The sequence below is a fragment of the Podarcis cretensis genome (assembly GCF_951804945.1).
Source record: "Podarcis cretensis genome assembly, chromosome: 4".
NCBI classification, from domain to species: domain Eukaryota; kingdom Metazoa; phylum Chordata; class Lepidosauria; order Squamata; family Lacertidae; genus Podarcis; species Podarcis cretensis.
In genome coordinates this window covers 90,992,953-91,017,604 of record NC_137173.1, presented here as the reverse complement: position 1 = coordinate 91,017,604, position 24,652 = coordinate 90,992,953, and the positions used below count along the sequence as shown (strand labels likewise).

The window sequence follows — 24,652 nt, the reverse complement described above, 5'->3', positions numbered from 1 at the left end:
AAATTGAAACTTTCTTTGTTAGGCCGAATTGCTGCTATTAAGATGAATGTATTGCCAAAAATGTTGTTTTTGTTTCAAACACTACAGATTGTGGACAAGACGGAGTGCTTCTGGAAGTGGCAGAGAGACATCTCTAAGTTTGTCTGGCAGGGCAAAAAGCCCAGAATTAAGTTTAAGATATTAACTGATGTGAAAGAAAGAGGGGGCTTTGCCCTGCCAGACCTAAAGTTGTACTATGAGGCCGCAGCTTTTTGCTGGCTAAAAGACTGGCTACTTCTCAAGGACACTGACGTTCTGGATCTGGAAGGTTTTAACAATGCTTTTGGTTGGCATGCATACTTATGGTATGACAAGGTTAAGATCAATAAGGCCTTTAAGAATCATATTGTCAGAAAAGCAGTGTTTAATGTCTGGACAAAATATAAAGACTTATTGGAAAATAAAACTCCAAGGTGGCTTTCACCGCTGGAAGCTAAGGCCCGAAAAAGACCCAATATGGAGGCCAAATGGCCAAAATATTGGGAAATACTAGAAAAAGATGGAGACAATTGGAAATTGCAGATTTTGGAGAAAATGAAGGATAAAGTGCAAGACTGGTTACACTACGCTCAGATTAAAGAAGTCTTTAAAAATGACAAAAAGTTAGGGTTCCAGGTGGAGAAATCGAAGTTGGAAACAGAACTGTTAGAGCCTAAGACTAAGGTACTTTCAAGAATGTATAACTTGCTGTTAAAATGGAATACACAAGATGAAATGGTTAAATCAGCTATGATAAAGTGGGCACAAGACATTGGGCACAACATTATGTTTGAGGACTGGGAAAGGTTGTGGACCATTGGGTTGAACTTCACTGCATGTAATGCTTTGAAGGAAAATGTAATGAAAATGATATATAGATGGTACATGACCCCAGTTAAACTTGCCAAAATATACCATTTGTCTGATAATAAATATTGGAAATGTAAAGAAAATGAAGGAACATTCTTTCACCTCTAGTGGACTTGCCCTAGAGTGAAGGCTTTCTGGGAAATGATATATAATGAGCTGAAAAAGGTATTTAAGTATACCTTCACTAAGAAACCAGAGGCCTTCCTTTTGGGTATTGTCGGCCAGAAGGTGTTAAGGAAGGACCGAACATTTTTTATGTATGCAACAACAGCAGCAAGGATACTTATTGCTAAGCACTGGAAAACCCAAGATCTATCCACATCCGGAGAACAGTAGGTATCCAACTTGACAGAGTCCTTGCACCAGTTTTGATTTACAAAAATACATACACACACACCTTGTTTCTTGCCAGAATCCTGTGTCCTGTCCCACCAGTACGTTGTAAAACCTTGTAATTCAACAGCTGTGTCTGGAATAGCTGAATTTAACCATGTCTCTGTGAGTATCAGCACACAACAATCCCGGATGTCTTCCTCCACTCCTACACGAAGCCTCCATTCGTCAAGTTTATTTGCCAATGATCTCACATTAGCATAAAAGATACTTGGAAGAGGTAGTTTGCATCGTTGTTTCCTTATCTTCCTTATCTTTATTCTCTCTTTCATTTGACCTTGTCCTCTACAGCCTCTCTTCTGCTTCCGCTCCCTTCTCTTCCTCCTCCTCCTCCAACCCCGATAATTTACGATTTCTGGAATCTCGCACGCCCATAGCTGCTCCCACACAGCACAGTTTCTACATCTGTATCTGCTGCTACTTCTGTCTCTGTACAACAGCATTTTGTAACGACTATAAATAATTCGTCCTAACAAACCCTGACTCCCCTCCTGGGAGCTCTCAGCCGCAGCGTCTGCATGCACCGCCATCTTGGAAACCAACTATCATACTTGACCTCATGATATTTGGCAACTAAGTTCTCAACTGCCTTGATGCTCATTGGCTTTTTAAAACGCAACTTTGGGTGTACATTGTAGCTAAGTGAAATGAGTTGGATGTACAGTCATATCTCATGTTACGTCCACTTCATGTTACGTTCTTTCAGGTTACATCCTGCGGTGACCCGGAAGTAATGGAAAGGGTTACTTCGAGGTTTCGCCACTCATGCATGCACAGAAGCGCAGAATGATGTCATGTGCATGCGCAGAAGTGCTCTTTTCATGTTGTGAACAGGCCTCCGGAATAGATCCCGTTCACAGCCAGAGGTACCACTGTATCAAGGTAGGCATAACTTCAGTAGTGGATCACCACAGTGCAGAATAACTTTAAAACATTGGCACCACAATGTTACCACAATGCCCATTAGTCCAGCATTTTGTTTCCAGTATCAATCCTGACAAATCTCTCTCTCTAAGTTCACAAGCAGGCATGGGAGCACAGCCATTGTTTTTTGTTGGTCCCCATCACCCGCTTAATGGATGTTTCATTTATTTATCATGGCTACGAGCCGAGGATAGACTTATCCCCTGCGAATTCATTGTATCCATTTTCAAAGCTAGCTAAGCTAGTGTTCTGTCATCACATTGTGTTCCATTCACTTGGCAGTTTGATCTGTTCAAATGAGCAAGGCATGTCTTAACTGAACTCAATAAATACACAAACACTTTATAAATATGATAATGCACTCACACACCATGTATGAAAAGGTTAAGAGAGAGAAAGAAACTCATTCCACAAATATATTTTTTTCAAGTGGAAAACCTGACAAAATGGCAGATTTCAAGACACATATTTAAACCATTAATAGTTTTAGGATATAATTAATTTTCCTGGTTTTCGTTTAACATGCTCATTAATAATCCACAGAAACATGGTTACAGAACAAAATGCCCCTTGTAGTAACTTCCAAAAATCTAATAAATTATGGAGATTAATGTGAATCATTAATTTATGGCAGTAGTGTTTTCTTGTTTAGAAAAAGCATTAAATGATTAAAAATGCTATTTTATTTTTTAAAAAGAAAAACTGTAAAAGCTCTGTGCAAATGCTCATTCAACACTTATACAAATGTCCTAACTGCTACTGCATTTTTCATATTTTAATGGGGGGGGGGGACACACAATTAGAAATTTGTATTCTTCTTCATACAAACATTCATTTGTATTCTCCCTCAAGCACACTGAAGTCCAGTGAAGTTACAGATTCCAATTATGCATATTCTAAAGTTATGCAAATGTAGCACTTCCTGAAAAGATATTTTCCTGCACTGAAGATCTCAATAGATTTGGGGCTCAAGCTTAACTCTGTTTTGGTCCTGCCAATGTACAAACCTGTATTGTTTTGAGGCCACTTGAACTGACATAACTCTCATAGGGCTCAGGCCCTGAGACTCAAGAGCAAAGCAAGCAAAAGGAGATTGTTTTATAAGTTAGGAGTGAAGCACAGCGAATAGAGGTGCCTAGTAGGAATGAACAAATCTTTCTATTTATCTCTGTCTCTCATTTTTCCAATACTAAATTCAGTTGTCCACATTTCCACATCTGTTTATGATTTTCTTTAAGCCCTCGTGAAAATTCATGAGCATTTTAGTGCAACTTTCTCCTAATATAGCCCTTTTTTTTTTTTTTTTGCATTCTTTACCCATTTTCAAAATCTGAATTGACAAAGGAAACAATGGTGAGAAAGTTACAGCACCTGAAATGGGTGAAGAAGATAGCTGGTGGCTGGAGAGCCTTGGATCTTAACCCTGAGTTGAAAACAACAACAAAACCAGGAACATGAGGCCTATGGGTATGGCAGAGAGAAGAAACGTGTAGATATGAGAAGGAGGAGATGCCATCATGCCTGTTCTAGGAAGCTTTGTAGAACACATACGGATGAAAAAGATGTCAGAAAATCCCACTTGGGTTATGTGGCTATGAGAAAAGATTGTTAAGTCCTCTTTTTCTTTTTCTTTTTCTTTTTCTTTTTTTTTTTTTGCAATTCATTCCTGGTGCATGCTGGGAATCATTGCAGAATTCAATCTCATCATTAGTTTTTGCCTGTTGATCTCTCCCAGATGGTGCTAGAGACACAGCCAATAAATTCTGTGCTGTCATCCATTATGTCCTCCTCAGTGCTTGATGTTCAGGCATCAACATTGCAGCTGCACTGGTGTTTCATGGGGGTGGGGGCAAACAGATAGTGCTATTTGTTACTATTTGTCATCTCTTTAGGTGCAAGCACACAAAGGGCACTCCCCGATGCTTCATATTAGGTGGAGTTCTGTAATTCCTTTTTTGAATTTTTTTTAAACTCCAGATGAGCCTAGAAATCACAGTTTCAATGGTTCCTTCTTTCCTTCTTCTTATCTTTCAAGTCAAAATAATAATAATAATAATAATAATAATAATAATAATAATAATAACAATAATATATTATTTATTATTTATACCTCGCCCATCTGGCTGAGTTTCCCCAGCCACTCTGGGCGGCTCCCAATCAAATGTTAAAAGCAGTACAGCAATAAATATTAAACACTTCCCTGAACAGGGCTCCCTTCAGATGTCTTTTAAAGATAGGATAGCTGCTTATTTCCTTCACATCTGAAGGGAGGGTGTTCCACAGGGTGGGCACTACTACCAAGAAGGCCCTCTGTCTAGTTCCCTGTAACCTCACTTCTCGCAATGAGGAAACCGCCAGAAGGCCCACGGAGCTAGATCTCAGTGTCCGGGATGAACGATGGGGGTGGAGACCAAGGCTGTTTAGGGCTTAAAGGTCAGCACCAACACTTTGAATTGTGCTTGGAAACGTACTGAGAGCCAATGCAGATCTCTCAGGACTGGTGTTATGTGGTCCCGGCGGCCAGTCCCAGTCACCAGTCTAGCTGCCACATTCTGGATTAATTGTAGTTTCTGGGTCACCTTCAAAGGTAGCCCCACATAGAGCACATTGCAGTAGTCCAAGTGGGAGATAACTAGAGTATGCACCACTCTGGCGAGACAGTCCGTGAGCAGGTAGGGTCTTAGCCTGCGTACCAGGTGGAGCTGGTAGACAGCCACCTTGGACACAGAATTGACCTGTGCCTCCATGGACAGCTGTGAGTCCAAAATGACTCCCAGGCTGCGCACCTGGTCCTTCAGGGGCACACTTACCACATTCAGGACCAGGGAGTCCCACCCGCCCGCCCGTCCCCTGTCCCCCCAAAACAGTACTTCTGTCTTGTCAGGATTCAACCTCAATCTGTTAGCAGCCATCCGTCCTCCAACTGCCTCCAGGCACTCACACAGGACCTTCACTGGTTCTGATTTAAAGGAGAGGTAGAGCTGGGTGTCATCTGCATACTGATGAACACCCTGCCCAAACCCCCTTCAGGCTACCGTAAATAAGAGTTTCATGAATACACATTTTTTAATTTAGAATATGCAGGGAAGAGGTGGCAGTCAAGATTGGGACCAGAATATCTGGGAGCTCTAACCCATTACCCCCAAAGCTCCTATTAGCTTTTTTTTTTCTTTTAATGGGTACATAATGGCTGAATTTGTACTGCTCAGCTCGTTCTGTCTCCTCTTGTCTTTTGTTCTCTCCCACCAATCCAAACATCCACAGCTGCTGTTGCATCTTCAGTCATGATGAAAGGGGGCAGAAAATGCCCAGCCGATGGCATCGAGGCCTGGACAGATGGGATTGTCCTCAGAAGGTGGTCCTTCTTGCGACTGGACCCCTGGACACACCCCTGACTAAGTAGGTTTCATTTCTAGGTCTAAGTTTCATTTCTCTAAATAGGCATCACGGGTCACAGCCAATCAGGAAAGGGGTGGGGTGGTTAAGGAATTATATAAGCGTCAGTGCAATAGTGCCCTAGGCACTCAATTGGCGCTGCTGAACACCTGCCCTCTTGACCTCAGTGTAGGTTCTCAGCTTTGCTTTGGACTATGTGTGAGTCACCTGTCTTGGGACAGGGGCCGGGTAAGAATTTTTATCCATTTGGCAAATTAGCACTGGCCACTTGTTTTCTTGCTTACCCCCTTAGCAATTGTCACAACTTTCCAAGTTTGGCGGTTAGGCATTGGCTTAATTTAGTGTGTGGCCATCACCTGCCCCTCAATGATCGAAAGGTATTCCGTTAAAGGAATCTGGGGGTCCCAGATCTCGTCCGAAGTCCGCTTGATGGGCGGACCACCGGGATCACAAGAACCTCGCAGTAAGCTTCTGTCAGGCAAAACCCCGATGTTGCTCCCCCGATGGGTTTACCTACATAGATTCTGTCAACTGGGGTAGTCGTCCGTTATAGTCTTCAGCCATTGCCTATGCCAATACCACTCACATTTAATTTGCAATCAATAAAGTTGTGGCCTTAATGTTACCCATCAACCTTAATTCTGTATCCGTGTGTAGTTATTTCATAGGGGCTGGCTTGGGGCCTCAAGACACAAGTATAAGAAAAGCCACAGAAGCCCTTTAGGGGCAGCAGTTGTGCATGAAAGCTAGTTGCCAGCCTGGTGGATAGCCTGGCATTCTCCTGAAAGGGGTGGCCTGGCAACCATGCCACAAGTTTAAACTTATAGCATGTGTCTTACATGGACTTACATCCCTTCAAATGAACTACTTCAGTGGGTCATTGGGAGGACAAACTCTGGAACATGAACATACTACATGGGCATGTAGGCCAAAACATCTAGAGGACATCTTCTTGGGGAAGGCTGGTGCACATATAATAGTCCTCAGCATTGTAGTAGAAGTTCAGAACGGGTAGGCAAGCTGCCTTTCAGAGAAGCTTATCTACAATTACCCCTCTGCTAATTTAAGGAGCTTCTGGTAAGTTTCTAAGGAACCCTGCAGGTTCCCCAGAAAGTGACTGCTCTAACAGGAGACCTTAAATTCCCACCTTCCATGTTCAGCTGACAAGTGCAGAGTTTGCAAGCCATCACATTTGAAAATGCTTATCCAGTCAGAAAGCATTTAACTGAAGACATCTGCTTTCTAGCCTCTGATCTGTCTAGAAGGCAGCTTCTGCTTAAACAAAGCTGCAGCCTCAGATAATCTCAGCATCTGACACTGTAATGAGTTCCTCTCTTTTGAAATGGAAATTCATTCATTACTATTAATATTTTGCCTGATCCTGCTGTGTGTGTGTGTGTGTGTGTGTGTGTGCATGCCACTTCAAACAAACAAATTTCCAAATTTGTTGTCCAGCTCCCATTGAGGGAAACAGCCTTGCACCATTGAACGTTTTAAGGTTTTAGCTTTGATTTATTTATTTTTAAGTGCATCAATATAGCCAAACATATACCTCTCATAGTTAACAGTTGCCTTTGCTTGTGATCACTTTAGCATTCAGTTCCATATTTGTCTCTCTTTTTTCCTTTGCTCTTTGTTCTATACACTTGAAGAAACATCCTCTTTACACACTATTAGAAGAAGTAATTACTCAGAGAGAAAGTGGCATGTTTCAATTTTGTCATTCCCATCCAGCCTAGCTCTATATGTCTGTGGAATATTTGATGAGCCCTGATGGATCGTAACATTGGCCCATCTAGTCCAACATCCTGTTCTCACAGTGACCAACCACATGCCTACGGAAAGTCCTCAAGATGGATATCAATGCAACTGGTACTTAGAAGCATTCTGCCTATGACATATAGCCTATGACATATGATATCTTAACTTATAGTTACTACTGCCACCAGCAGTAGCCGGTGATGTTTCCACGTATGGTAGCTTTCTCAATTGACCGGCAGTTACGGAGGAAAATTGCAGATTTGGGTGAAGGAGAATGTAATGGAGTGCCCTGGAAAAGGTCATGTCTGATTGGCTTGCTGGAACCCTGAGCAGAAACACTCTATGTGGCAACATTTGTTGCACATCCCATTAATATGTTTATTCGCTTATAAAAACAGGTAGAGTTTCTGACACAATAATTCCTATAAAAATCATTCTCACAAGGGCAATGTGTTGGAAATGCATTTAAGAAAAATGAAATCTAGCTGATCAGCTGTTTAGCAGATAGTGTGGGAACGGAGAGGGAAATTCCATTGCTCAAATAGTTCAGTGACTAAATATCCAAATCTAAATTTTAAGTTCATTCCTCCTCAGCTTGATTTGTCTGCCAACCAGCTACAAATGTGGGCCTTCCCTAGTCTGCTTGTACATTAGCCGTTCCATGCTTTGGGAGCTTATTGTGATTTCTTTTTAATGAGGCTGTGGCTCATTAGGCATGGAAGAATGAGTAAGCTTCATTCAAAAAACCACCACAGACTTTCGTAAAATGACCACAGCATATTTCATCTCCGTCTAATTTGGTGGATGACCCAGATCCAAATATCAAGTTGCTTCTAATGTGGCGAGCCTTCAAGGTAAACGTTGCGAACCATATACATTAAAACACATGAGGAAATAAACATGAATGGAACCGCAAAATGCAATGAGTCACAGCATGAATTCTTCTTACTCTCTGTTTCATTCCTTGCCTGTACAGAGACATAAACATATTGGACATTGCTATCCCACGATGACGCAATCTCCTGCTGACGGTCAGTATATATAAACTAAGCTATCAGGTGAACAAGACCATGACACAACTGACAAACACCCTCCTTTCCTAGTGGACTGTTTATTGGGTGGGAAAGATCAGCTCCCACTCTTCTGGCTGGCTGTCAGGCTTGAGGGAATCAGCTTCCTCCCCCCATGGCAGTAGATAAGCAGAACAAAGAAAAAGGAGTCTTCTTACCAGTTAGAAACTTTAATAATCACAGTGAGAGAACAAAGAAAACATCTCCTAGAAATGGCAGTGCTCCCAGTTCAGAATCCCACCCCCTTCTGTCCCTATTAATCTATGTCACTTGTAATCTCTACGTTTTGTAATCTGATTTTGTACTGTGCTTTTTTTTTTCTGCCACTTTCTGAGCTCTCCTTGTCCTTGGGGATGGGGCAGAAATGCTGTCCAGAGACTGTGAATCTGTTAACTCTCTCTCTCCCAGTGCTGCTTCTCCTAGCTGTTCCCCATCCAGTATTTCCCAGCTTCTGCCTTCTGAACTGCGTCCCTCTACAAACCACTGTTCCAAATCTATACTACTTCCCTGCTCCTGGGAAGCTTCAGAATCCAAATCAGGAGCGGGGGGAGGGGGGGCAGGCTCCCATCATTCCTCCTCAGTGCAGCCCTCCTCAGCACGGTGGCTGACAATAATAGGTGCATATGATAATCTTTGAGCAATGGAGAGAAATTGTACTATCCAATATTGTCATAAGGATATTTTTTGTCTTATTATATAAACCAATGTGTAGTAGACAAATGAAGATTTTCTCCTTAACCTGCTCTGTAGGTACTGATGACACAATTTGGACCCATCAAACCAAAAATTGCGCAAAGTTATGCCAAAAATCACATTTTGCACCTCCACCCTGATTCAAAATGGTAGCAGGTGTCCAAGCATTGACCCAACTGTTGCCCCCTCCTCCGGCACTCTTGGGCTGAGTTTGCCGTTGATATCTCACAAGGCACACAGAGAACAAACGGACAATGTTTTCCCTCAATATATAAAGTAGATATAAATGTACCTACATGCAGGAACCATTTCTCTGTCTTTCGGTAACAAACTGTTTACTTCTAAAGTTTTTTTGTGTGGCTAGCGAGGTTGGCTTTGTTTTCATCTGTGCATAATGATGAAGTAGAAAATATTCAGGGGTAATTTGTGCTAGTTCTCGATGGGAGTTAGGGGGAAAAAACATGTTGATGGATGCTTGTGCAATGTGGCATGATTCAGTGTGAAAGAGCATTAATGCCATTTATGTAAAAGGTCTTCAGAAATGCTGACTGAACTAGGTCAAGGCAGGGGGGGATGAGTACAAATTAAGTGATAGACCGATATTGCTCAACTGCCATCAGATATTGGTGTTCTAGTTCAGAGATCACAGGCAATAGCATGCTTTATCAGGCAATTAAACCAAGAGAAATATAGAGATAGTGATATAAACTGGAATAACAAATCATGGTTTTCACTTAAGGATGACACATGAGAGCATTTTTAAATAGAATAAAATATAAGAAAAAGCATCCTGTATCCTAACATAATATTTTATTTATTGTTTGTTAAATGTCAGCTCATTCCAGCGGGGCGGGGGCGGGGAGGACCCCAACTAAGTCAGGAGAGACACATATTACACTTAACACTCAAAATGCTGTGTGGGTTGTTGTCACATTTTACCTGTTCCATATTTGGAAGTTCCTTACGGATAAGCAAAGAAACCTGGAAGAACTTGATGTCGTCAAAACAAGCTATTTCCCCTTCAACTCCTAATGGCAATGAGAGAGATAACTACAGATCAGGATTGAGGAAGCTGTGGTCCTCAGAGGTAGTTAGAGTCTAGATGTGAAGGGCATCAAGTTCTTGATCCTTGGCACAGATAATAATAATAATAATAATAATAATAATAATAATAATAATAATAATAATTTATACCCCTCCCATCTGGCTGGGTGTCCCCAGCCACTCTGGGTGGCTTCCAACAAAATATTAAAATACAATAGTCTGTTAAACATTAAAAGCTTCCCTAATCAGGGCTGCCTTCAGATGACTTCTAAAAGTCAGATAGTTTTTTTCCCTTGACATCTGATGGGAAGGTGTTCCACAGGGTGGGCGCCACTACCAAGAAGGCCCTCTGCCTGGTTCCCTGTAACTTGGCTTCTCACAGCGAAGGAACTGCCAGAAGATAAAGAACAGAAGGCCCCCACACATAATATAAGACTTCCGTCAACTTTGTTTTCCTATCAAGAAGAGGCTTTTAAAGAGGTGGTGCTGACCAAGTTTGAGGGGTGATGATATCAACATGTGAATTTCTCCCTCTTTGAAAAGATGTGTCCAATTTCAAGTTGACCCCAGAGCTCTTCAAGAAACTTTGAACCTTGCCTAATGTTATTATGTATTATAATACCCATGGGAATTTTTCAGGGTGTAGAATAAATCCTACAAATAAATATATATATAGACACACTGTTAAGTTGTGGGTGAACATATCAGATGACACAGCGATTCTTCAAACAGCTCTTGTTTATTCACAGGCCAGAACAGAACTGAACTGAAGGGTTCAGTCAGCCTGATTATATAGAGCTCCAGTACAATGAAACTGTAACAATTTTCTAAAACTATCCAATCACTGAACGTCACTTTCGATCCCTTATTTGCATAACTATCTACAGTATCCCCCTACTGGCCCAGGGTGAGAACTTCAGTACATAACACACACCATACCTACCTACCTACCTACATACATGGATGAATGAAAAGTGAGAGAAAACTTATTTCTCACAAAACCAAGAAGGAGAATAGTGCCAGGTTGTCAGGTTCTACAAATGCTGGAAATTTGCACTAAAAAACCCTTCATTCAACTTCCAAAACCTGAAATTTTAACTGCTTTAAGGCTGTGAATATACATTCATTTAACATGGGAGTCACCCCCTATGGATATTCCTTATCCAACTTTGAACCCTGACATGAGTTCAAAACCAGTCTCTCAAAATCATTCACCCTGCTTGCACTAATGCAAGCACATGAACTATCAAATGAAATGTTCCTATCAAAATATCCCTCCCAAGACAAAATTGCTTATTTCCTTTTTTTTTTTACATAAATGCCCTGAACATGAAATGTCACTTACTTTTCATCAATTTAGGAATATCTGTGAAATTCTGCACATCCTTATTTATAAAAAATATAAAAGAAAATGCAGCAGTCCTCAATTCTCAACATGCATAAATCTAGAGCATTCCGTACTCTTTCAGCTAGATTTTTTAGACAGAGCTTCCTCCTACTTAGAATAAATGCATTCCCAAAATTTGCATGTTGTTCACATTATCAGACACACCAGGATATGGTATCCTCCAGCTTTTGCTTTTTAACAGATTACTAAGAAAGCCAGGGATTATGTTCTTAACCAAAAGTTTGCAACATCCAACTGAGTCTGTAAGCATGAAAAAAACCACATAAATTGCTGGTAACATTATGAAAGACAGGTGTCACAGATCTACTGGGGGACACAGAATACCAATTCAAAGTGCTTTTACCAAACCAATTTACTTGCCTTGCTGTTGAGAGAATAGTTACGGTACTTTGATGAACATGGATTCCACCCCACTTGCCTTTGAGAATGACCACTGAATATGAGCAGGGAATCAATCATTTTGCAGGGCAAGTTTACGAAAAGCAAATCTAGGCTTCAAGAAGGAAGGAAGGAAGCACACAAAGGACTTAACAGGGATTGTGAATGGAGGAGCACACACTTTCTTTATAATGTTTCTTGAGAGTCCCATGGACTGCAAAAAGATCAAACCTATCCATTCTGAAGGAAATTAACCCTGAGTGCTCACTGGAAGGACAGATCCTGAAGCTGAGGCTCAAATACTTTGGCTACCTCATGAGAAGAGAAGACTCTCTGGAAAAAATTCTGGTGTTGGGTAAGATTGAGGGCACAAGGAGAAGGGGACAACAGAGGACGAGATGGTTGTACAGTGTTCTTGAAGCTACCAACATGAGTTTGACCAAACTGCGGGAGGCAGTGGAAGACAGGAGTGCTTGGCGTGCTCTGGTCCATGGGGTCATGAAGAGTCGGACATGACTAAACGACTAAACAACAACAATAGGACCCATGGAGGGGAAGGTGGGAAGTCCAGTGATTTGTAGAAATCTCTATAAATATGCATATGTATTTTGGATTGTTATAAACTGATTTTGTAAAACCAGTTAAAAAAAAAAATCTAATCATGCTTCCTGCATGTGTAGATAGAGAGGGCTGTGAGTGTGAAAAAATTAGCCTAGTGTACAAAAGATAAATTTTGCATTAATTGCTGTTCCATTCTGCCCCCTCTGATCACTGTCATGTGCCTCCATGAAGGTTGCTCAGACAGGCTATCAGGGAGCCGACAGGGCGAGCAGGTCATTTGCAGGTCAGAGAGAGAGGGAGAAACAATTGGCTGACTTACAGTTAGTTTCTTTATTAAGGAAAGCAGAACAATGAACACACGGAGTCTCCTAAAGGTTGCTCCTGTCTTAATGAAGCAGTTGTCTCTGCTTGACAACATGCAATGAATGCCTCGCTGTCAGAGTGGCATTGTGGGAGAATTGCAGTCTCTGCCCCTGCCCTGTGCTGGGGCATCTGACTGCTTCTACCTCTTCACTATCTCTCAAGCTCCTTGCCTTCAGTAATTCCCAGCTCCTCCTCTCCTCTGGTGTGTGGCTGGTTTTCCACCACCAGGATCCAAGATCCAAATTCTCTTCTTCTCTGGGGGCTCTTGGTCAGGCAGCTTCCATCACTCCTTCTCATGCAGCCATTCCCTGACAATGACCCTTAGAAGAGGCAGCTTGGGGTGTGTGTGTGTGTGTTTGTGTGTGTGTATGTGCTAGCCATGGGATGCGGGTGGTGCTGTGGGTTAAACCACAGAGCCTAGGATTTGCCGATCAGAAGTTTGGTGGTTCGAATCCCCATGACGGGGTGAGCTCCCATTGCTTGGTCCCTGCTCCTGCCAACCTAGCAGTTCAAAAGCATATCCAAGTGCAAGTAGATAAATAGGTACCGCTCCAGGCGGGAAGGTAAACGGCGTTTCCGTGCGCTGCTCTGGTTTGCCAGAAATGGCTTCATGCTGGCCACATGACCTGGAAGCTGTACGCTGGCTCCCTCGGCCAATAAAGCAAGATGAGCGCTGCAATCCCAGAGTGGGTCACAACTGGACCTAATGGTCAGGGGTCCCTTTACTTTTACTTATGTGGTAGCCAGGGCAGTTGCACTGGGCTTAGAGCTTTTGGGAGTGCAAGAACAGGCACTGCCAGTATTACACCAATGGAAGATGAGAAGTGAAGGGGGGGCGCCAGATTTTGGCTTTGTACAGGACACCACTTAAATTTGGGCTGCCAAGGTCTACCGCTGCCCTTGGTTGGGAAAGGGTTCCCCATTCCCAGGATAAAGTGGGGAAACTTGGGACACCCCCGATGGCCGTGGTGTCTTCTTTACTTACCCTGTATTTGTTTTCTAAGTTTCGTAATTAATGTATGTCTTGCCTGAGACAGGCCTACCTATCCAAAAGTATTATGAAAATTGCTAAGACTGCCCTTAGGCATTTTAAGTTCTTGGACAGTTTAGGTATCTCAGAGCTTGCATCTGAATCTGGTAACTGAATTAATAACATTCCCATAATGTTCCATTTTAATTGGCTCTCAGCATTTTAAGATTGAAAGCAATTACACAAAGTTATAGAGCCGAAGTACAGTGTGAGCTTTGAATTATCTGCTTGCATAATTATATACCAAAATATGCTGGATATCCTTTCAAGTGTAAGTGGAGAGGTGGGGAGGAAGGGGGGGGAATAGCTAATCTAAGACACATATTATAAAGTCAATGGCTTTTCTTTAGGGGGAAAAAGAGATAAATTTAGTATTCAGAGATTCATGAGAAGCTTTTCTTATCTAATGACAAATGAATGAAAAGGTTAAAAAAAAATCAGGCAATGGAATGACCCGTAGAAAGCAGTGCTCATCATGTGCTAGAGCTTGTAATTACAGCTAGATCCCTGGGGGGACAGCCTTTGAAAATTAAACATTCTTACAGCATATCAGATTTGAATAAAAATGATGAGAGCCTATACTATTGTTACTGGTTGCAAGAAGGAGGCCAGATGCACCCCATTTTGCACACAATCTCTCTCACACACTCACACCTTTAACAGCATAAGGGACAAACTGAATTAATGTTATTTTATGAATTCTGAAAAACACACTGAAAATCTATGGTCATATTATGGTAATGATAGGCGGAATTTGCTAAATTAGCACCATATTGGCAATACAATTTGATATCTGATCAGCTTAATTATAATAATAATTTATTATTTATACCCCTCCCATCTGGCTAATTGTACCTGTATTCTACACCAGTGCAAATGAAACATTTAAAGAGATATTTGAGGGGTTCTTTTTGGGACAACTCCATTTATTCCCATTTAGAATGGGTGGTAATTACAATCCAACATGCAAAATCTCTCTCTCTTTCTCTTCCCCCCCCCCCCACAGAGCCTAGGGCATGCCGATCAGAAGGTTGGTAGTTCGAACCCCCACGATGGGGTGAGCTCCCGTTGCTCGGTCCCTGCTCCTGCCAACCTAGCAGTTCGAAAGCATGCAGTGCAAGTAGGTAAATAGGTACCGCTCCGACGGGAAGGTAAACGGTGTTTCCATGTGCTGCTCTGGTTCGCCAGAAGTGGCTTAGTCATGCTGGCCACATGACCTAGAAGCTGTACACCAGCTCCCTTGGCCAGTAAAGCGAGATGAGTGCCGCAACCCCTGAGTCATCTGTGACTGGACCTAGCGGTCAGGGGTTCCTTTACCTTTATACACAAACACACACACACACACACACACACCCTACAAAAATTGATTCTGTTATCAGCTCCAGAACATTCAAATGTTGACTCAAATTGGTACTGGATGCCCAGTTCAAATTTGGATGTGAATGTTTTTGTTCCAGTTGCATATTACTTGTTCTAGAAGGTCAAGCAGGAGATGGTCCATTTCACAAGATAGTGTTCACTGTTGAGATGCAATCAAGTCTTTTCTTAAGGTCATGTAGCAGAAATTCAAGCAAGGGAAAATACACAAATACTGTCTCATTCAGAAGCCAGCTCAGGCCCTCAAAGCCACACTGACTTATAGAAACCATTGTGAATGCTATCAAATATATACCAGCTCTGAACATCCATATATTTACACCTTCAATTGGGACTGGTTTTTGTGTGTGCGATTCATGTCACGTTCCTGGGGTTTCTTTCACCACCCACAGTATTACACTATGTTAATAAAATGGGAGTTAACAGGACATGGGGAACAGCTAATGAAAGATACCTCTAATCCTTATTGAAGCTTGCAGTGCAAACTAACCTAACATAAAGCACACTGACAAGCAGATTAAATCTGGAAACTTTAATGGTCTGGCTTCAAGTTAAATGCCACTAGCTAGAAAATATTACATAGTAATAAAATGGTACATTCAGTCATGCGTGCTTATTGAAATTAGCAGGCTCAGAAGCTCAGTCTGCCTCCCGTTACATTCAAAAGCAAAGAAAGCACACTCTGGACATCGTACAAGTGCATGAAGAGGCAGAAGATCTTCCATCACTTGTTTCAAAGCAATGGACCCAATTTGTCAGTTGGGGGAAAGACCACTGGAGAAACCATTATATACTGGTAACTACTATGTGAGAGCTGGACCATAAAGAAGGCTGATCGCCGAAGAATTGATGCTTTTGAATTATGGTGCTGGAGGAGACTCTTGAGAGTCCCATAGACTGCAAGAAGATCAAACCTATCCATTCTGAAGGAAATCAGCCCTGAGTGCTCACTGGAAGGACAGATCCTGAAGCTGAGGCTCCAATACTTTGGCCACTTCATGAGAAGAGAAGACTCCCTGGAAAAGACCCTGATGTTGGGAAAGATGGAGGGCACAAGGAGAAGGGGACGACAGAGGACGAGATGGTTGGATAGTGTTCTCAAAGCTACCAGCATGAGTTTGACCAAACTGCAGGAGGCAGTGGAAGACAGAAGTGCCTGGCGTGCTCTGGTCCATGGAGTCACGAAGAGTCAGACACGACTAAACGACTAAACAACAACAAACGACTAAACAACAACAACAACAAACTACTATTAGCTGGCTTTAAGAGGCCAGCCAGAGTTCCCTGGTTAAATCCACTTGGGAACAAAAGTGTGTAAAGCCCACCAGAGAAATTCCATTCCATTTTCTTTGAAATTCTTTATCTACCTTCACAATTCCTGAGAAAGAATCCCCAAATTTTCTTTACTTTTTTATTTTTTATTTTTGGGTTTTGTAAACAAAAATAATGTTATACAAATAAGTATACAGCCATACCTTGGATTACAGACGCTTCAGGTTGGGTTTTTTCAGGTTACGGACCGCCGAAACACGGAAGTACCAGAATGGGTTACTTCCAGGTTTTGGCGGTTGTGCATGCACAGAAGCGCTAAATCATGCTTTGTGCATGCACAGAAGCGCCGAATCGCAACCCGCGTATGCGCAGACGTGCCGCTGCAGGTTGTGGATGCTGCAGGTTGCGAACTTGCATCCCGCATGGATCACGTTCGCAATCCGAATGTCCACTGTACCAAGTTTTCTCATGTCATTTGTATACCACAAAAATAGCATAATAAATGTGGAAAAATATCTACAACATCTTTCATTATTAGGTCAATGTATGTTCTTGTTTTTTATTATTGTTATTCAGGTGACATGTGGGTGGCATCTCTCAAGACCAAGTATTTCCTATTAATGACTTCATGACCTTTCCAGTAGAGATTCCCTTCACCCATCTCATTTCCCCCCTAATTATTTTCACATGACCTATTGCAACTCTTATAAAAAATATTACTCAATCTTCCATTGTCTGTAGTTTTCAAGCAGATAATTCAGCACTGGATTGCTTGGTTTACATTAGTTATTCCAGAAGGTATTCTGTGAAGTAGACCTTTTTGAAATTACTGAGAATTCATTGCTTCAAAGTCTCAGATACTCACTCTGAACTCTTTTAAAATGTATCCTGCATTCTAGGGGTCACAAACATTTTTGGGCCTGTGGGCAAAATCGCAAACCAGAGGAATTGTCATGGGCACCACACACATGAAAACCAAGGAGATGTGAGTATTGCTGTGGTCTAAACCACTGAGCCCCTTGGGTTTGCTGATCACAAGGTCAGCAGTTCGAATCCGCATGATGGGGTGAACTCCCGTTGCTCTGTCCCAGCTCCTGCCAACCCAGCAGTTCGAAAGCACACCAGTGCAAGTAGATAAACAGGTACCACTGTGACGGGAAGGTAAACAGCATTTCCATGTACTCTGGCTTCCATCACAGTGTCCTGTTGCTCCAGAAGCAGTTTAGTCATGCTGGGCACATGACCCGGAAAAGCTGTCTACTGACAAACACTGGCTCCCTCAGCATGAAAGTGGAGATGAACACTGCACCCCTTAGTCACAACATATTACACTGGCCACAAAAGAATGCTTCTTTCAAGCTTAACTTCAGTGGGCACCAGGTAAGGTTGCGGAAGTGTGCATGGGTACCACATTGGCAACCCTCATACTCTGAGTGTGGATCATTATGTAGCCAAAGCAGTACCATCTACGCCTAAGGTGTAGGCATTCAGAAGTACAAAGTCTCTTCAGAAAATAAGGGTAGGGGAACCTGCCACCCAGCCCACCCCCCAAAGAAAAAGCCCAATGGGGACTGTGAATGTTCAGTGGGCCCGTTATGTTGACCAACTGTTAGAAACATGGGGAAACTAAGTGGGGAGGAATGGAGTATGATGCAATAACACCATATTAAGCATCAATTATGACAGCTTGGTTACATGACCTGGCAACCTAGAATACTGGCATAAACCACAATTTAAAAGCCTTGTTTTCAATTCTAACATCTGCCATGAATTTACAAGGATACCTTTAAAAAGCTACACTCTTATCTCTCTCTCAACAAAGGTCTGTATAGTTAAAGCCATGGTTTTCCCAGTAGTGATGTATGGAAGTGAGAGCTGGAACCATAAAGAAGGCTGATCGCCGAAGAATTGATGCTTTTGAATTATGGTGCTGGAGGAGACTTTTGAGAGTCGCATGGACTGCAAGAAGATCAAACGTATCCATTCTTAAGGAAATCAGCCCTGAGTGCTCACTGGAAGGACAGATCGTGAAGCTGAGGCTCCAATACTTTGGCCACCTCATGTGAAGAGAAGACTCCCTGGAAAAGACCCTGATGCTGGGAAAGATGGAGGGCACAAGGAGAAGGGGACAACAGAGGAGGAGATGGTTGGACAGTGTTCTCGAAGCTACAAACATGAGTCTGACCAAACTGCGGGAGGCAGTGGAAGACAGGAGTGCTTGGCGTGCTCTGGTCCATGGGGTCACGAAGAGTTGGACACGACTAAATGACTAAACAACAATCTCTCTCTCTCTCTCTTTCAGCCCCAGATTCCCGTTCCTATCTGCTGCATGGAAATATAAGAATGATCTACATTGCAGAGTTGTTTTTAGGCTCATTGAAATCTGTATTATTTTTATTTCTCAAAAGCTCTATTTAAATTATTTCCTATCGGTCAACATTTTAGGAAGGCATTGTCCATACCTTGATATTTTTACTGTTTCATATAAAGAGCAAATGCAGCAACTAATTTTTAAAATTCCAAGTGGCATATGAATTCTGAGATCAAAAGAAAGAAAGAAAACCCATTTTATTGATCAAAATTACCACCTTGATGCCCATTTTAGTAATTCATTTGCATTTGCTGCTAATTAAACAATGGGAGAGCAGGAATCTTAAATGGTAGTTATGTAATATGTCAATATGATTGTAGTAAATTATTAAACAGCTGTAAGATTAATAAATGCCACTTTGAATATATGGCATTTTTCAACATGCTATTCAAAAATGCTTAATGGACACTGAAAGTTTGGGGCTTGTTGGTTCAGATAAGATTCCAAAAGCAGCCCATAATATATCCTTTAGATAAACTACGGACGAAGATGTAGAGCTGATCCCAAGGAACATCCATTCAAAAGCCAGACAAATGTCATAAAAGAGAAAGTGATGGATGTATTAGTCGTACTGCTGAATCCAATTCTGCCTTTTAATGATTAGACTGGGTGATTTATTGAAAAGATAATGCTCAGAGTGGAAGATTAGATGAGGTAATAAACAGCTTCTGAAGGACAATTAAGGAAAAAAGCAGAGATGAAGACTGGATTACAGCTTTGGCTATTTAATGTGCATATACTTCATCGACATTAACACTGTTCCTATTATTAAGCGGGGGGGTGGGGAGGAATCAACAAGTCACAGAATTCAAAGGGAAAGTGGGGATTGTAGCTTTCAAGTACATACCTTAGTAGATATTGCTTGTGGGGTTTATTCAAGTCAACAACGAGGGCAATGATTCAAAGAGAAAGGGCTACACATAAAATAAAATAGTGTCAGTAGGGATTGAACAACGTCTCATTGGGTGATGATGCTCGAAATCAACCAGCTGAGATAATTTACATTGTCCAAAGCAAAAGAAAATGGAGTGCCATCAATCAATCAATCAATCTCCTTCATTGGCACAGAAAAAAGTGCATTGTATTGAGATCAAGTTTCCTAAAGGACTGTTTCTTCCAAATGTTCATTGCAGTTGGCAGGAGATGTTCCTCTGCAGGTCCTGTCACCTACTTGGGGAAAGCCGTAGCTCAGTGGTATAGAATATGCTTTAATTGCAGAATGTCCCAGGTTCTATCCCCAGCATCCTCTCCCCCATGCTTTTTAATATCTATATGAAGCCGCTGGGAGAGATCATCAGGGGGTTTGGGTTGGGTGTTCATCAATATGCGGATGACACCCAGCTCTACCTCTCCTTTATATCAGAACCAGTGAAGGCAGTGAAGGTCCTGTGTGAGTGCCCAGAGGCAGTTGGAGGATGGATGGCAGCTAACAGATTGAGGCTGAATCCTGACAAGACAGAAGTACTGTTTTGGGGGGACAGGGGGCGGGCAGGTGTGGAGGACTTCCTGGTCCTGAATGGGGTAACTGTGCCCCTGAAGGACCAGGTGCACAGCCTGGGAGTCCTTTTGGACTCACAGCTGTCTGTGGAGGCGCAGGTCAATTCTGTGTCCAGGGCAGCTGCTTACCAGCTCCACCTGGTACACAGGCTGAGACCCTACCTGCCTACAGACTGTCTCGCCAGAGTGGTGCATGCTCTTGTTATCTCCCGCTTGGACTACTGCAATGCGCTCTACGTGGGGCTACCTTTGAAGGTGACTCGGAAACTGCAATTAATCCAGAATGTGGCAGCTAGACTGGTGACTGGGAGGGGCTGCCAAGACCATATAACACCGGTCCTGAGAGATCTGCATTGGCTCCCAGTACGTTTCCGAGCATAATTGAAAGTGTTGGTGCTGCCCTTTAAAGCCCTAAATGGTCTCGGTCCTGTATACCTGAAGGAGTGTCTCCACCTCCATTGTTCATCCCGGACACTGGCAGGTTTCCTCTCTATGGCAGAGTTCAGAATGTGACTCATCGGACCCAATCGATTCATCTTGCCCTCCTTTGGTTGACTTCCATTGCTATGTGAAGACTTTTTGGTAGTCCTGACCTTCGTATGAGTTCTTTTCTTCCTCTGGTATTCTAGTTTTGATATATTTTTTCTGGTTTTCTGGTTTTCAGGTGGATGTTTATCATGGTTTTTGTTTTCATTATGGTGCACAAGTCAACTTGAGGGTTCCATTCTGAAATGGAAAAGATGGAGTAGAAATTCAGGGATTTATTTATTTTTATTCTTCAGAAGTATGTGCAAGACCGTGGAAGCTATAAATCCTCAAAATCACTTTCTGTTTGTCTTATCAAAGCCAACAAGGTCCCTCCAGCTAAAAGTTATGAAACCTGAGGCAGTCATGCAGTCACACCTAGAAGTTAGATCTCATTAGAAATCTGCAGGAAGGCTCAACAGCTATTTCTGCCCCTTTGCTTTCAATATGATTCAACCACAACCAATGTTAGCTGGATTGGGGCTTGTCTGGTTCATGCCCTACTTTGACAGTTACGAACGATGCTTATTTATAGTTTAGTTAATTGAATTGTATTTAATTCGCCACCTTTTAATATGTGGTGCACATTCGTTTCTCATAATCCCCTTTGAACCTTGGGCCTTTACTCTAAACTCTGACCTTATCTTAAAATAGTTTTGTAAGGCATACAATGTTTTGTTTGGATTTATTGCTTAATCAATGACCACTGAAGCATGTATGTGGCTATGAATCCTTTGCTATCCTGCATGCCCTTGAAGGTGTGAGCAACCTTTACAAATGAAGCATTGTAGAACTGTAGAACTCAGAGGCTTGCGGTCATTTGTAAAGCTGGCTAGATATCCAAGGCAATGCATTTACTGTTGCTTACATTATATCTGAATTCCAAGGCTATGTCTAAATTGGATAGTTCTCAATTGGACAACTCACAGTTCTCTAGGTCTCCCAGTCGTACAATGAATTCTAGCCACCAATAACATACTAACACAAGCACAGCAGCGATCATGGCTGTATCAGTATCAGAAGCAATACTATCTTCCTTTCTTGGTACATGGGTGGCGCTGTGGTCTAAACCACTGAGCCTCTTGGGCTTGCCGATGAGAAGGCCAGTGGTTCGAATCCCCATAGCAGGGTGAGCTCCCGTTGCTCTGTCCCAGCTCCTGCCAACCTAGCAGTTCGAAAGCACACCAGTGCAAGTAGATAAATAGGTACCACTGCGGCAGGAAGGTAAATGGCATTTCCATGTGTTCTGGTTTCTGTCACGGTGTCCCATTGCGCCAGAAGCGCATGACCCAGAAAGCGGTCTGAGGACAAATGGCAACTCCCTCAGCCTGAAAGCAAGATGAGAGCCACAACCGCATAGTCGCTTTTGACTGGACTTAACCGTCCAGGGGTTCTTTACCTTTTACCTTTTACCTTTACCTTTACTTTCTACCAAAAAAGGTGCCAGAACTCACCATGAACACCTCCCATGTTCTTAATGACGACAATGGTGCCTAACTGAGAGGTGCTGGAACTTAGTTCCAGCGAATTCCAGCTGGAAAAAAGCCCAGATCAGAAGGAATAATTTAAAAGACTTAACTGGGTATTGAAGGTTAAAGAAGAGGCAGGGAGAGATGTGCTCTGGTGAGCATCATGCCTCCAGGTTCCAAGTGAAACAGCCCCAAGTTCATCAACACACAAGTGGGATGCTAAATACTGCAGTGCCCTCACAGGAAGATCTCTATTTCTCCATTTAAATAGAACAGTTTAAGACGGTAAAGCTACTGAACTCCTAATTTGGTCCTATTCTTTGACTAGCCCTTTATCCCAAGATTTGGCCACTCCAGCAGTTGAAATCTTAAGCCGAGCCTGTGTACTCTTTGACACTACTAGCTGAATGCAACCCATTAGCCCAAGGGCTCGCTACAGCTAGACTGGTGACTGGGAGTGGCCGCTGAGACCATATAACACCGGTCCTGAAAGACCTACATTGGCTCCCAGTATGTTTCTGAGCACAACTCAAAGTGTTGGTGCTGACCTTTAAAGCCCTAAATGGCCTCATCCCAGTATACCTGAAGGAGCATTTATCCCCATCGTTCAGCCAGGACACTGAGGTCCAGCTCCGAGGGCCTTCTGGCAGTTCCCTCACAGCCAGAAGTGAGGTCACAGGGAACCAGGCAGACTGCCTTCTTGGTGGTGGCGCCCGCCCTGCGGAACACCCTCCTATCAGATGTCAAGGACATAAACAACTATGTGACTTTTAGAAGAAGGCAGCCCCGTTTAGGGAAGTTTTTAATGTTTGATGTTTAATAATAATAATAATAATAATAATAATAATATAATATACTGTTGGGAGCTGCCCAGAGTGGGTGGGGAAACCCAGACACATTGGTGGGGTATAAATGATATAGTAGTTGTAGTAGTAGTATTAGTAGTACATTTTCAGGGTTTTTTGCTGCCTGCCTGGGGCTGAAAAACATAAGAGGCCTATTTACTGCATATGACAGGTGGGCTATATTCAATATGGTGGATCACAGATTGTGCAGGCCTGTCCTAAGTCTTTAGCACACCCATTGGACTTTTTAAAAATGCCTTCACACTCATGGATCTTCCCACTTACAAAGTAACCAGGTCTAGCAATGTGCCTTCCCTCTTCAATATTATTTTAACAGGTTTAGAATATTTGTGCATTAGCCAACAAATGGATGTGCATGCACACACACACACACACACACACACACACACACACACATTTGTTTTTAGATTGAAAATGATGGTCTGCACCCCTCTCCTTTGAAAGTCATTATAAATGCTTATAACTTGTCCAAACCTTGCCTGAGAGACCAGAGTATATGAATTCAATAATATTTCCTATCAGGTTTATTTTAATTGCTTTTTGACATCTTTCCCAACAGAGAGAAGTTGTCCTTGGGCCAAACTTATGATGGGTATAATTAATTTTATGATATGGCTTTACACCAGATATAGCCACAGCCCCATCTGAATATTCTTTCCTGGTGTACGTATGGGGGAGGGGGGAGGGAGAGAGAGAGGGGGAAATAAACTGTGCTAAACCCATGCAAGATGTCCAATTAATGGTATCACTTTGGGGGCACATTTTATCTTCCAGTCATTTCACCATCTCCCTCCCCCAATTTAGACTTAATTTCTCATTCTCATAAATGCATTTATCCTTATAGGCACATCGAGACTGAGAAAAATTGCAGAGAACTTTTCAAAAACCGGAGTGTTGAACTTTTTGTTTAGTCGTTTAGTCGTGTCCGACTCTTCGTGACCCCATGGACCAGAGAACACCAGGCACTCCTGTCCTCCACTGCCCCCCGCAGCTTGGTCAGACTCATGCTGGTAACCTCGGAAACACTATCCAACCATCTCATCCTCTGTCGCCCCCTTCTCCTTGTGCCCTCCATCTTTCCCAACATCAGGGTCTTCTCCAGGGAGTCTTCTCTTCTCATGAGGTGGCCAAAGTACTGGAGCCTCAGCTTCACAATCTGTCCTTCGTTGAACTTTAGCAGATACCAGAAATTTTTGGCATCAAGAGAAAAAAGAGAGGCTTCAAAGTTAGTTTATATTTCATATGCTATGATTTGAACTGACCAATTAAAATGGGGGCTAAACCACTGGCATAATTTGACGTGATCTACAAAAGCAGCTCATCGTTTCCCCCTCCAAGTATAGAAATGTGGGTGATCTTCTAATGA

The 24,652-nt window shown here is 42.5% G+C and overlaps 1 long non-coding RNA gene across 1 annotated transcript in view; it reads left to right on the top strand.

Moving 5' to 3' along the window:
• The window catches only part of LOC307214524, a 296,482-nt gene extending 281,350 nt beyond the window's left edge, over positions 1–15,132 (top strand). Inside the window, exon 2 of the long non-coding RNA XR_013838187.1 lies at positions 15,098–15,132. This is a non-coding gene — a long non-coding RNA (uncharacterized lncRNA). The remainder of the gene's footprint in view (positions 1–15,097) is intronic.
• Positions 15,133–24,652: the final 9,520 nt, after the last annotated feature.